The following is a 14,851-nucleotide window of genomic DNA, read 5'->3' on the forward strand; positions in this document are numbered from 1 at the left end:
TCTGAATAGGTTTAACAGCAATAATTGCAGTTTGTGTTGAGTTGCTTGTTAATTGGAATCGAAATTTTATCTGGCAATAAAGTAAGTGTGTTTTTCCTATTAACGGTGAAAAAGGGTCGCGGAAAATCTTTAAGCGAGGAAGAAAAAAGCAAAATAAAAGCATTTTGGGAATCAGGCCTAAGCCAAAGAAAGAAAGTCAAAATTTGATAAGCAGTTACTTGCGATATATCCAAATTTATGGACAAAACATGAAAGGAGGAACTTATACGGCCTTATCAATGGCTGATAGATGTGCTATCATCAGAACAGTTTCTAATTCTTATGATTCCGCCTCAAAAATAAAAATAAAAACTGGTGTCAATTGCACTTTAGCTACGGTAAAACGCGTTATAAAAAGTGCTTCTCATTTGAAAAGAAAAAAACACCGCCTTACGAATCTAGGAAAGAAAATCGTCTCAAATTCTGTAAGAAATTCATGTCGTAGAAGTCAGAGTGGAAAAAGTGATTTTTTCAGAAGAGAAAAAGTTAAATTAAGAAGGCCCTGGTCGCTATAATTATTACTTTTATGACCTTCGAAAAGGGGAACATTATTTAAGTCGGCTGCATAGCTGTGAAGGCAGTGTTATGCTGTGGGGAGCTATTTTCTTCTACGGAGCCTTAAATCTCCAATTTGTTACATCGAGAATGAATGCAAATTCTTATAACGGTGTGTTAGAAAAGGCCTTCCCACAGATTTCTGATATCTTTGGACCAATATCGTGGAAATTCCAACATGATAATGCCCCTATCCATACAGCGAGGACAGTAATAAGGCAGTGGATAAAGAGCCAAAATGTGAAGATGCTGGTGTGGCCCCAATACTTCCCTGACCTTAAGATAATAGATAGTGTATGGGGACTTCTCTTGGGTAAAGTATAAGAGTCAGGGAGCCAGTTCAAAGACAAAAAGTCAGTCAAATCGAAGCCATTAAAAAGCCGGGTCAGAAATTTCGCTTCAATACCTGGAAAAATTGCATAGTTCAATTCTGAATCGAATTTACGAGAATTTATATTAAAAAGAGGTGGCAACACTTATTATTAACTATTTTTATATAATCATAGAATACAAAATGGTAAAATATTTCATAGAGTTCAAATAATGTTTATTGTTTTATACCATTTCATCCGTTGAACTTATTCAGATGAGCCAAAAAAAATCTTGTTTTTATGACAACATTTAGTCTAGCTACCGTGGGAGTATAACGGTAAGGTTTAAGACAAGTTTATTTCTCCCAAAACAAGCACATAATGATGCTCTTTCATTACATATAAACGGTGATTTTTTAAGAGCTTGAGAACTTTTTTTTTAAAAAAAAACGCATAAAACGAACAAAATCTCATCGATTCTTTATTTGAAACGTTAGATTGGTCCATGACATTTACTTTTTGAAGATAATTTCATTTAAATGTTGACCGCGGCTGCGTCTTAGGTTGTCCATTCGGAAAGTCCAATTTTGGGTAACTTTTTCGAGCATTTCGGCCGGAATAGCCCGAATTTCTTCGGAAATGTTGTCTTCCAAAGCTGGAATAGTTGCTGGCTTATTTGTATAGACTTTAGACTTGACGTAGCCCCACAAAAAATAGTCTAAAGGCGTCAAATCGCATGATCTTGGTGGCCAACTTACCGGTCCATTCCTTGAGATGAATTGTTCTCCGAAGTTTTCCCTCAAAATGGCTATAGAATCGCAAGCTATGTGGCATGTAGCGCCATCTTGTTGAAACCACATGTCAACCAAGTTCAGTTCTTCCATTTTTGGCAACAAAAAGTTTGTTAGCATTGAACGATAGCGATCGCCATTCACCGTAACGTTGCGTCCAACAGCATCTTTGAAAAAATACGGTCCAATGATTCCACCAGCGTACAAACCACACTAAACAGTGCATTTTTCGGGATGCATGGGCAGTTCTTGAACGGCTTCTGGTTGCTCTTCACTCCAAATGCGGCAATTTTGCTTATTTACGTAGCCATTCAACCAGAAATGAGCCTCATCGCTGAACAAAATTTGTCGATAAAAAAGCGGATTTTCTGCCAACTTTTCTAGGGCCCATTCACTGAAAATTCGACGTTGTGGCAGATCGTTCGGCTTCAGTTCTTGCACGAGCTGTATTTTATACGGTTTTACACCAAGATCTTTGCGTAAAATCTTCCATGTGGTCGAATAACACAAACCCAATTGCTGCGAACGGCGACGAATCGACATTTCACGGTCTTCAGCAACACTCTCAGAAACAGACGCAATATTCTCTTCTGTACGCACTGTACGCATTCGTGTGGTTGGTTTAATGTCCAATAAAGTAAACTGAGTGCGAAACTTGGTCACAATCGCATTAATTGTTTGCTCACTTGGTCGATTATGTAGACCATAAATCGGACGTAAAGCGCGAAACACATTTCGAACCGAACACTGATTTTGGTAATAAAATTCAATGATTTGCAAGCGTTGCTCGTTAGTAAGTCTATTCATGATGAAATGTCAAAGCATACTGAGCATCTTTCTCTTTGACACCATGTCTGAAATCCCGCGTGATCTGTCCAATACTAATGCATGAAAATCCTAACCTCAAAAAAATCACCCTTTATTTCTGAGGGAGTAGGTAAAACAATTTAATAAAAAATAGATGGATACAAAACTTTATTTTCTGGAATCTTTCGATGGGATATAGTCTTGACAAATTTATATTCAAATAGCCTGCAAATTTAACATGATCTCACTACAATATTTGAATAATACAAGAACTTTCTTTGAATTTGAAATACATAATATTATTTATGTAGAAAATAAAATAGACTTGACATTATGTTAATTCCACTAAGCCTTTTCTTAAAAACCTAGAAACATTTGGTGGAACATGAAATAATTTGAATTCTTCCGAAAAACAGCTTAACTTCCATTTTTAATAAATATTTTCAAAATACTTATACTATCAATATTAAGAGGGGCACAATTTGATCTCTTCTAATTCAAAGTACATGGCAAAACTTTATGTAAATACTCTATTGTTCGTAAATATCCACATACATACATAATATGTATCTTCTACTTCGATAAAAATATGAATTCTTACGATTTCCTCGAATTCTGCAAAAACTTGTTATTCCAAAACCGAACACAAGTCAAACTCAATTGCCCACATTTTATCCTCTTGACCTGCATGCTGATATTTATGTACATTACATATCCAAGTGGAACATCACAACAACACAATATCTAACAACGACCACGTTCGAACTTTCAAATAAATCCCAAAACAATCGAGTACGAAGAACAAATATCTTGCACAATATTTCCTGAGTCCAACTTCACTCCTCAAGCCCCAACAAACATCTGACGTACATAATGTAAGGTAGCAAAAGATGAAATATACAAAAGCTATAGAATGTACATGAATGTTTCAAGCCAAACCAATATACCTAACTACCTTAACATTCGTCCTACAGACATATGTTCAACGTACAATACCTACCTAAAATATTATAGTCACAGGGTAAAAACAAAAAAAAGTTGAGCGGTTTTGAACCATAAACCCTAAACCGTAGCCAAGTCACAAAAAAGTATAAAAATGTACTTGACATGATTTGAAACGTGCCACTACACATTTTTGTGAGATACACGTCACAGATGCAATTCAGAGATTTGTTATGAACTCTCTGTACTCTGTTTCTGTTCTAGAGATTCAGCTTGCGGCACAACAACAAAAAAATGTGATTTTTATCGATACTTTAATTTTTTACTTGTTTTACTTTGATTGCAATTATTAAAAGGGAACTTTATTGGATTCGTTAAAACAAACAAATGGCTGTTCATTTCACTACCTTAACAAAAATTAAAAAGCCATTATTCTCTCGCTTATAAGAAAACTACGAAAAGGGTGTTTTTTTAAGATGTGTAGTTTCAAAAAGTAATCACACTCATTTAATTAGATGACATTAAGCGTTTTTATAAAGATTTGTCATTATGTTTTAAAAATGATGTTGGACAAGTAGCCGCTGTCCAATTTTCGACCATACTTTGCATCAATTGTGTAAATCGTCTCAGGCTTATCTGCAAACACAAACGACTTCACATAACCTCACACAAAATTATCCAGCGGTATTAAATCGCAAAATTTTGGAGGCCACACAACAATCTCACGACGCGAGGTAATGCATTCACCAAAAGATTTTTTCAATTAATCAATTCTTTAATAAATTTGCAGGATTTGCAAACGTTGTTTAGGAGTGTCTTTCGTTAAAAAAATGACAAACCGAATTGAGCATTAATCAATTGACGGCTGTCAAAAAAAAAAACTCTGAAAAAAGTATTGACAGATTAAAACCCAGTCGTCAAAAATAACACTCTTCGATGTTTACATCAGTTAGTAAATAAAGGGTGTCCCAAAATTAATGCAAGATTTGAATTAAATAGAAAACGCCGTTTTTAGTCTTTTGATAGTTATATTTTTATTGACTCGTAGATAGGGTTATGTATGGAATAACACATCGGACAAATGGCCTCCACGGCTTTGCATGCACATGCGCACTCTTTTGTTGAAATTTTCCATGACCATTCTGCATAAATGTGGCTGAATTTCGTTGATGCAGCGTTGAATCTTCTCCTTTAATGCACGGGTGGTTGTGGGCTTGTTGACATAGACTTGTGATTTCAAATAACCCCATAAAAAGAAGTCTAATGGTGTTAAATCACACGATCTAGGAGGCCAATTTAGATCACCGAAACGAGAGAGTACACGACCTGGAAATGTCTCATGCAGTAATTGAATTGTTTCACGGGCTGTATGAAATGTGGTACCGTCTTGTTGAAACCACATATTGGACACATCAATATCATCCAATTTTGGCAGAAAGAACTGTGTAATCATGTCGCGATATCGAGCACCAGTAACTGCTTGACCAGCATCATTTCAAAATGCCAAAAATGTGGCCCTCCAGCCCAAAATCCACACCAAACAGTCACGCGTTGTGGATGCATTTGTTTTTCGACAATCACATGTGGGTTCTCCGAACCCCAAATGCGGCAATTTTGGCGATTGACAAAGCCATCAACATGAAAATGTGCTTCATCGCTTAGGATGATTTTGCTCGAAAAATCAGGGTCCATTTGTTGATGTTCAATAATCCATTCAACGAACTCTCTTCTCTGTCCATGGTCATTAGGCTTCAATTGTTGTGTTAATTGAATTTTGTAAGCATGAAGACACAGATCTTTGTTGAGTATACGCTGTAGAGAGGTTCTTGAAATTTGCACTTCTTGTCCACGACGTCGAATTGAGGTTCCTGGATTGTCAGCAACACTCTCACGCACTGTTTCGACATTCACATTTGAACGGCTTGTTTTTGGACGACCAGTGTGTATGGCGTCTCCAACGGATCCAGTCTCCATAAATTTTTAAATTAATCTCTTACAGTTGACGAAGTTAAAACACTATTCCGACCATATTTTGTATGAAATTTTCGAACTGCTTTCACTATTTTTGAAATATTCTTTAATAATGAAGACACGTTGTTCTATCGTGTAACGCTCCATTTTTTATAATCCTATACTGTTAGCTGTCAAATTGCTTTTTTTCAGGGTTGCCAACACTTCACTGCACAAATGGCGGCAAATTCAAATCTTGCGTTAATTTTGGGACACCCTTTAAATGCATGTTAGATTGAAAAGAAAATACCGGAATTGACGGTTTATCTTAGTTCTTAAACGTCAAAAATATTCAGACTTTAGAATTGACTTACGCATGAATACGCTTATACCAAAGTTTGGAAACGATTATTACTTTTTGTAGTTGTTTTTACTTTATAAAGGGGAAAGTTTTTCAAAAAATATATGAAACTCAAAAAAATGCATGAAATCTTTATTTGAATCGATTAGTACGGTCCATATAGTTTAATTTTTTAGAATTATTTCATGCAAATGCTGATCTTAACTGGGCTTCAAATGGTCCATCCGCCAATGCATTTTTAGCTCTTGCAATGCTTCTGGCTGATATTCACTCCAAAATCGACAATTCTTATTATTTTCGTGCCCCAGATCAATTTATTTAGTAAACTCAACATTTGTATTGTTTTTTTTTTAACGAAATTGGAAGTCGGTGGGTAACTCCAATTTACTAGTGTTAAATTCCGATCTACTAGATAGACAATTACAAGTTTAGTGCAAACATTTTAGTGTACTTATTCGTTGTGCGATGTTACCATCTCAGTGAGATGAAGGGTTGGTCGCAGTGTCAAAAAAGTTTTCTGCCGTTCTGGCGTCCTTAGTAAACGATCCAGATCAGTCAATTGCACGAAGGCGTATTTTGCGTACGGGTCTTGGTTTACATCCAGATGACAACGGTCCAAAAAAAGTTCTTACTTGCACTAAAATTGCACTTTCCCAATATTTATTTTTTTTATTTTTTTTATTTTATTATTAATTAACATATAATAAATTACATATTAACTTAATTATTATAAAGCCATAGCCACCAGGCTTTCAGCTAGTTTAAAAAAAAAAAAAATTAAATAAATGTATCTAGTTGAAGAGAAGTTAGTAGGTTATATATATGTTTAATGTTTAACTCTGGAGGAGATGATAGTATATCACATAAGTTAGTGTCATTGAAAAAGGTTCTTGAAGTTTGTTTAATTTTTGGGCAATCATAAATAAAATGTTGAATTGTAAAAGGCGAGTTGTTATGGCAAAATTTGCAGTTCGGTTGGGTTTCTTTACTAATTAGATAGCTGTTTGTAGCCAGAGTGTGTCCAAGTCTGAGTCGAAGAAAGCATTTCAGCATTCGGTTTGATACAGTTGTTGGATATATGATGCGTGCACCTCTTGGATTAATTTTTGAATAATGATGAGTATATCCACTCCATTCAACTTCAACTTTATTTCGATGAATGTTTTGTATCCTTTTCTTGATGTCTTCTTTGTTGTTGACTGAGAAAGTAAGAAGAGGTTCGCTTGACGCGATTCGTGCTGCTTTGTCTGCAAATTAATTGCCTGGGATTTTTGCGTGCCCAGGAACCCAAACTAGTTTGAGGGTTCTTCTGTTGGCTATAAGCTTGTCCCGTATAATTTGTATGGTTGCGTTTTTATTGTCGATGTTTTGAATGGCATTGATTGTGGAAAGGCTATCCGTACAAATGAGAGTTTTTTTACCTTGATGTTGGTTTGCAGCTTGTAAGATTGCTACAGCTTCGGCTATGTATACAGATGCAAATTCAGGTAATAACCCTTTGGCTTGAATGTGTCCCTTATCATTAACGACAGCAAATGATGTTCCTTTTTCGCTTTTTGATTTATCTGTGTAGATAAAGTTCCAGTGGAAGTAGTCTTCTTGGATTTTCTTGAATATGTGTCTATAAACAGTTGGATTTGTTGTGCTTTTCGGAAATGAAGCGAGTTCAGTGATAATTGATTCTTGTGGTATCAACCATGGAGGAAATTTTATTGATCGTAATCCTTGCCCATTGATTGAAAGTGATATATTCATTTTTTGAGAGGCGGTGACAGCATTTGATAACGTTGAAGGTAGTTTGCTCGTTTTTTTACGGGATAAAATTTTGTTCACATCTGATATTATGGGTGAATTTTGTGATGTTGCAATCTTAGCTATTAAAAGTGACGTCAAATATTCAAAACGATGGGTGATAACTGGCAGGCCACTTTCTGTGAGGATGTTCTTGATGGGTGTTGTTCTGAACGCCTTAAGACTAATTCTGGCGGCTGCGTGATATGGTGATAAGACTGCTTGCATATTTGACTTAGAACATTTGCCATACACAACTAATCCGTAATCGATTTTGGATAAGGTAATAGATCTAGTTACATTTATAAGCGAGTTTATATAACAAAAACTATTTTTAGATGATAGTACTTTTATAATATTTAATCTGGTGACTAGGTTTTTCTTAAGTTCTAGACAATGCGTTTTAAAACTATAATTTGAGTCAAAATACAGACCAAGGATCTTAAGATACTTATTATTAGTTATGTTAGTATTGTTAAAATTAAGATCAATATTTTTTGTACAACTGGTTTTTTTACAAATATGTAATATTGTACTTTTCCCTGAAGAGATCTTAGCACCTGACGTATTGCACCAAATGTGTATTTTTTCGAGAACATCTAAGAATAATGTTTTTACTATTTCTAGGTCCTTACATTTAGTGAAAAGTACAAGATCTTCAACATATAGCGAGTATTTTACAGAATTCATGTTTTTTAAGATATCAGAGATGTCGTTGAAAGCTACATTAAACAATATAACCGATAACGGGGATCCTTGGGGAATTCCGTTTTTCAGTTTTTTGACATTTGAGAAAACTCCATTTGCTCTTATTCGAAATGATTTTATAGTTTTAAACATGTTAGGACCGATTTTCCATTTTGCCAGCTTATTTAAAATGATATGGATACCTATCCGGTCGAAAGCTTTTTCAAAATCTATTGAAAGAATCGAGATATGGTTTTTGCTTGATAAAGCTGTTGTAACATATTCGTCGATATGCAGCAATGCGTCTATGGTATCTTTATTGTGTTTAAAAGCCACTTGGTTAACATCAAGAAAATTTTTCTTTTCTAGGAACCAAGAAAGTCTTTTTGCAATTATTTTTTCAAGGATTTTTCCAGTGCAGGGCAGAAGGGATATTGGACGGTATCCTTGTGTTGAGGTGGGGTCTTTTTTCGGTTTAGGAATTGGAACAACTGTGGCTGTCTTCCAGATTTGAGGTATGATTCCTTTAGTGAAAACTTCATTAAAACAATTTAAAAGCCTTTCTTTAAAAGAAAATGAAGTATTTTGGTGACCTTTATTAAAATCCGACTTTAAAATTAATGCATCACGTTAGGTTTTAAAGATATCACTTTTTAAAATTAAATTAAAATAAAAACTTGTAATTAAGGCTTTCCAAATTTATGAATTAGCTTTTTAAAATAATCTCTTCCTTAAATATTTATTATTCAGTTAAATTATTTATATTATTTCATACAAGATTCGAACCAACTTCAAAAGTTGTACCTAAGACTTGAACTCTGACAAAAATCTAAAAGAAAAAGGCAAAAAAGGTTTGAAAGTAAGTTTGGTTCTTGCAACGAATGTGTTTTCTAAACAATTCTATTATATCAATTTTTTGAAACATATTAAAAAAATATATTAATAAAACGTTTAAAACGGGCATTTTTTAAAACTTGAACAAATATTTAAAATTTTGATCCGAAATTAGCAAAAAATTAGGTCCATAACGTATTTTCCAAAACTATGAAAATATCAAATTCAGTTTTTTTTTGTCTTGAAAATTTATATGGATTCAAAAAAGACCCATAGCTAGTGACAATTTCTAGAAAGTAATTAAGATACTAAATTGTTTTAACTAGTATCTAAAATAAAAAAATTTGTACTTTTTAAAATCATCATATAATTGATTGTTGGTAGCACTCAGGATATTTTAATCCTTTAAAAAGTAATCTTTTGTTTGTGCAACAAAAAAAAGACGTAATTTTGTTTACCAGTGTATTTTTAGCCGGAATTGGAAATTACGGTTTTGGACGTCATGTGGTTATTGCATGACGCAAGAAATTAAAAAATATATATATTTTATTACATTCTGTTTATCTTTACGTATAATGTTTAAAAAGACCTTAATATTAAAAATGCATATACGGCCCAAGGCATTTTCTAAAAAGGTATTTTATATTTAAAATATAAATGAACTTAACACAGAAGAAAAACTTAATGAAGAGAGTTCCAATGGGTATCTGATAAATTCGGGCTCATTTATGAACCTGCTAATCTAAAATCGGATCCAAGGCACAAAGCAGTTCCAGTATTCAAGGTTTGGTTTAGTTTATTTTGTCTCGCATCATAAATCATAATGCGAGTTCACACAAATCTTCCTGTAATAGGTTACATTCAGCTGCAAAATGTATAGTTCTGAAAATCAATACGTCATCACCACATAAAAGATGCCTGGTAGATTGGAAAATGTAAAAAGTAATGGAATAATGTTGCTTCCTTGAGGGACGTTTGAGATTACCTTTTATTAGCATTTCGAAACAAATCTTTCTATCTTCGTGAATTGGGTTTTATCAGTGAGATAGAAATGTATCCATATTAAAAATATGGAGTGGACAACAAGCTTAAACAATTTGTGAAGTAATATTTCATGGTATAGATGACGTCAGTCTGAAGACCACTTTCAAAACTTCTGACAACAAAATTACAGAAAAAAATGATTTTATCACAGACAAATTTTTCAAATATTTTAGGAGTAACTGATAACTTACATATTGGTCGGTAATTTTATATATTTAGATTTGGAACAGACTTGAAAATTGGAGATATGTAAGATTTTGCTTGTAGAGATTAGCAACAAAGATAGCGCAAGAGACGGTTTTTGATTATCTTGGGAGATATACCATCAGTCCCAAATCCTTTGTTATAGTCAATTCCATTTAATGCTGCAAGTACATTAAACCATTCTATTTGCACTATCCCTATGTTAACAATATTAGACGGATTAAATTCAAGAAGCTCACTAGTAGCCGAAGCATGTTTTAAGTAAGTTTTAAAAAATGCGAACGCTTGGGTCAGATCATGGCTTTCTACTTTAGGTTCCACGGTAATGAACTCAAAAATAAATTCATTACATCGAAGTTACCACGCTTAAAATGAAAAAATAATCGGTTGCATTAACAGTCTGAATATAGACTAAGAGTATTTTGCGGGGACTAATTTACGTACGTTAAATCTTCATTATTATTTTATTTATAAAATGCAGGCGAAAGAACTCTTTTAATACATTATTAGGTAGAGTACTATAAGGTGCAAGCACTACCAAGTACTCAAGTACATGTCTTTGTCTACAAAATATTTATCTTACCTCCAATTTGTCATTGTTAAGCTTCACCATGAATAGATAACGCGACTCTTAAAGTGCTTGTCCAATAATTGAAGAAAATAATTGTCAAGTACTCTGAAGCACAACTCAAGAACTTTGATAATTAAGTATTGATACTTGCAACGAACTGCTTGAAAATTATTTCACTTTCAGTTTTTAAGTATAATTTTCAGGGCACTTACGTATCTACACTCTACTCTACACAATTTTTTTTGTAGTACAGAGCAAGTTAATGCAACATTTTGTTGAATTAAGTACTTTATTTTGCGGGGACATGTACTTGTCTTTGCCTAAAAAATATTAATTTTACCTTAAAGTGTTCATTTGAATGAATAGTGAAGCAATTAATTCTCAGAAGAAACCAAGTACTTTAAAGTACTTGTGAAAAAATTGAAAGAACTTGCCAAGTAGTTTAAAGCACTGGTTAAAAACTTTGTTACTTAAAATTGCGATACTTGATACTCTTGCAACGAACTGCTTGAAAAATACTGGCACTTCACATTTGTATGTTAGTGTCACACAACTGTTTTTGTAGTAAAGAGCAAGTTCATGCAACATGTTGTTGAGTTAAGTACTTTATTTTGCGGGGACTTTTTCCAAATATTTTGCATCTTTTTTTTTTTTAATTTGTATTTCGTTCTTTTATTATTTAATAAAAAAAAATTAATTCGAATTCAGATACGATACTTTTGTTTTTATTTTTTAGATGCTGCACGCGAGCTTGACTGAGCTTTATCGCGTCTCTTGGGTTAGGCAAATTCAGTTGTTTTTATTCTTCTTGTTTTAATCTTAATGTGCTCGGTTCTGTGATTTTTATTTTGACATTAATGACATGTTTTGTTGGTGTTTTGTTGTGATAAGTAAAACAGAAAAAAGAACAAGTGTACAGACAGTGAAAGTTGTTATTAAATTCATATATTTTATTATTATCATGTTTATGAATGAAGCTACTTAGCCACTTGTTTTTTTGTTTCAAAACACACGTGTTCTTTAGTTTTGTTTTAAACAAAACAAACAAATACAAACAAAAAATTAAAAATTAATTTAGCAACTTTTGTGTGTCTATAGTTTTAATTGTTTTTGTTTTTTTTTTAATGAGACAATAGTTATTGCGTTCAGATTTAATTGTTTCATCATATGATAATTAAAAATTAATTAACATGAACTACTGATGAAAAATCAATGTCATTTTATAAGGTGCCAAACAATAAATTAAATTAAATAAATTAATACAAATACCAAGAAAGGTGCATTTTTTAGATTATTAAAAAAAAGAAGGTTATTTTCATTTTTGATTATTTTATTAGTTTATTATATTTTTGTCTCAGTTGGTGATAGTAAAATTGTGTGAATTATATATTTCGTTGACCTTTTAATTTATTTCAATTCGTTAAAAACTATCATGAACAATGCTTATGAATGAATGTTTTAAAATTGGTTAAAATCTAAACCGTTACAAGACATTGCTTTCAATTGAATTAAAATTTTTAAAATTGTCATTTGATGAAATTACAAGAAAATAAAATTATTTTAAATACTTTAATTAATTGATTAAGAGTGACATGGTTCAGTCTGCTAAAAATTGTGCTTAGTGGCCTTTGGAATATTATGTTTCATTGCCCTCACAAATTAAACAATAAATAACTTGAGATCATAAGAATCACGGAAATCGCGACCAAATCTTTTAATGAAGCCAAAGTTAATATGTTCAGTAAATGTAAGTTTAGCGTCTAAGACTACAGCGTAGATGTAATCAACAATAATTGGAATTTTCTTGCGTGAAAAATTCATGGTCATTCACCAAATAAAATTAAGCACTCTTGTAAAAGTAGGTAGTAAGATGTAGTGTTAGTTATTAACTTCCATAGGAAGTTTTTGTAATGGGTTCGATTTGCTGAATTTAAAATTTTGACATTTCTCGACGTTTCAAGGTCCCTAGAGTCGAAATAAAAGATTTTTACCAAGAAGTATGTGCGTGGGTCTGTGCGTACGTTTGTGACGTTTTTTCGTCGTCCACAGCTCAAGAACCAGTTGAGATATCGACTTCAAATTAATTTTGTTATAAAGATAATAATGCAGAAAAATACAGAAAGAGTTCTCAAGAAAATTGCATGAGTGGTTTTTTTACCATAATAAATAAATAAATTGGGTGGCGCAACAGTCCGTTAAAATCTCAACCATTAAAGTGTGCGAGTACTGTTGTCAGGGATGGAGGGACCTACAGTTTTTAAAGCCGAATTCGAGCGGCTAATTTAAGAAAGCACTTTTCATGACAAGAATTACTCTTGGAGAATTTGTCAATTCCTCGCAAGAAGCAGTACCCGTGAAAAAACTTTAGATTGCATAAGCAGGGATCGAACCCTAGACCTCTGGTCTAGATATTTTTTAATTCATTTTTATTAATTCATTCTTAAACCTATCTTAAAGCTAGACAAAAATTCATAAAACTAGCCTAATTATCCATAACTTACAACTAACTTAATGGTCCTATACGGACACTCTAAGTAAAACTATAACAATTAAAACTAATGCCTTTTGGCCCTAAGATCTATTTCAGTTCATTTAAATTTTATTTATTTTTGTATTTATTAGAAAATTTGAAGAAAAAAAACTAATATCAATATCCTTTTTTACTTTTACTTACAAACCACTTAAAATTAGGTCCTTAATATAAAACTTAAAGCTAACTTAAACTACCTATTCTACCTATAAACTACTAAAATTAGAACAACAGCAGCAAATCTAAAGTTTTTTTGTTTTTCATATTTTGTTGTCTCTTTTTTTAATTTTTATTTATTTTTTTTTAATGTTTTTTTTAATGATTTTTTTTATTTTTGTTTTGTATTTTTTTTTTCGTGCTACCATGCCTATTCTACTTAAAACTAAACCCTAATACTATTAAACAAGTATGTAAGCCGGCCAAGGCTTAAAACCCCATCCCGACTACCCACTATCAAGTGCCGATTGAAGCCACCAAAACTGGTTCTCCTGCTTCACCCTATCAGTTCGGTCCCGTTCGGACACAGCCCTACTGAACCGAAGGAGCTCTGCTCCGCCTTGTGCCATGACGTCCCAATTATACAGGAGTCGCCTATCCACGGTTCGTCGTCTGCCAATCTATCCTGTATCAGACCGCATCTATCTAAAAAGAGGAATGCCTCTGGTGGAATGAAGCCGCTCAAGCGTGCACTTTCAAAATACTCGTCGTTTGGATAGAACGCCTCGAAAATTAAATTGTTGGTCGAAGACATAGATCTTGCAATGTGACCTCGAACGAGTTTTATCACGAAATTGTCAATTCTGTTGATTCGACCCCCGTTGTATAGAACCTCGTTGAAATAGTAATGCTCATAAGAAGATTCGGCTGTTCGATATAAGCCGGTACAGCGTCGTTAACACTGCCGCTCGAACACCCGAAACTTCTCCATCTGGGAAGGGGCAACGTTGAACCATACAGGACACCCATACACGATCATTGGCCGTATGAGGGCCATGTAGCAAATTACCTTCACTCTGGGGTCAAGCCGACTGCTAAAAAAACAGCCGTTTCGTCAGAGCGAAGGCTCCTCTGGCCCTGGTCAGAGCAGCATTTATATGTCTGTCGAAATATAAATACTGATCTAACCAGATACCGAGGTACTTCACTACACTTTTGCTCGCTAATGGCTGCCCGTGAAGATCAACGATGACCATCTTGCGCCAATTCTTACACGTATCCCTCGTGGCTCCAGCCAACAGAGTCCGGAACAGAATTGTCTCTGACTTCTGGACATTTATGTTCAGTTTCCAGTCGTCGCAATATCGCTGAAGCTTGTCGAAATCACGCTGCAAGAGAATTCTAATAACCTCAACCTTTGGGCCGTTCTGTACGCAATTAGATCGTTGGCGTACGCAATTGCCTTTGTTAGACTATCTATCAGATCGCTGGTGTAAA

General features: G+C 33.6%; 2 protein-coding genes across 5 annotated transcripts in view; one reads left to right on the forward strand and one right to left on the reverse strand.

Moving 5' to 3' along the window:
• LOC129941151 (trichoplein keratin filament-binding protein) overlaps positions 1–14,851 on the reverse strand; it is a 403,230-nt gene that overhangs the window by 297,149 nt on the left and 91,230 nt on the right. The gene's annotated exons all lie outside the window — the stretch shown is intronic.
• LOC129941155 (peptidoglycan-recognition protein LB) overlaps positions 1–14,851 on the forward strand; it is a 67,554-nt gene that overhangs the window by 38,804 nt on the left and 13,899 nt on the right. The window contains exon 1 of one of the 4 annotated variants that reach the window (XM_056049721.1): positions 12,488–12,634. The exons of the other annotated variants lie outside the window; for them this stretch is intronic. The gene's annotated coding sequence lies outside the window, so the exon portion shown is untranslated. Of the gene's footprint in view, positions 1–12,487; positions 12,635–14,851 lie in introns of those variants that run through there. 4 annotated transcript variants of the gene reach the window in all.

The sequence above is a fragment of the Eupeodes corollae genome, chromosome 1 (assembly GCF_945859685.1).
Source record: "Eupeodes corollae chromosome 1, idEupCoro1.1, whole genome shotgun sequence".
In the NCBI taxonomy this organism is placed as follows: Eukaryota; Metazoa; Arthropoda; class Insecta; order Diptera; family Syrphidae; genus Eupeodes; species Eupeodes corollae.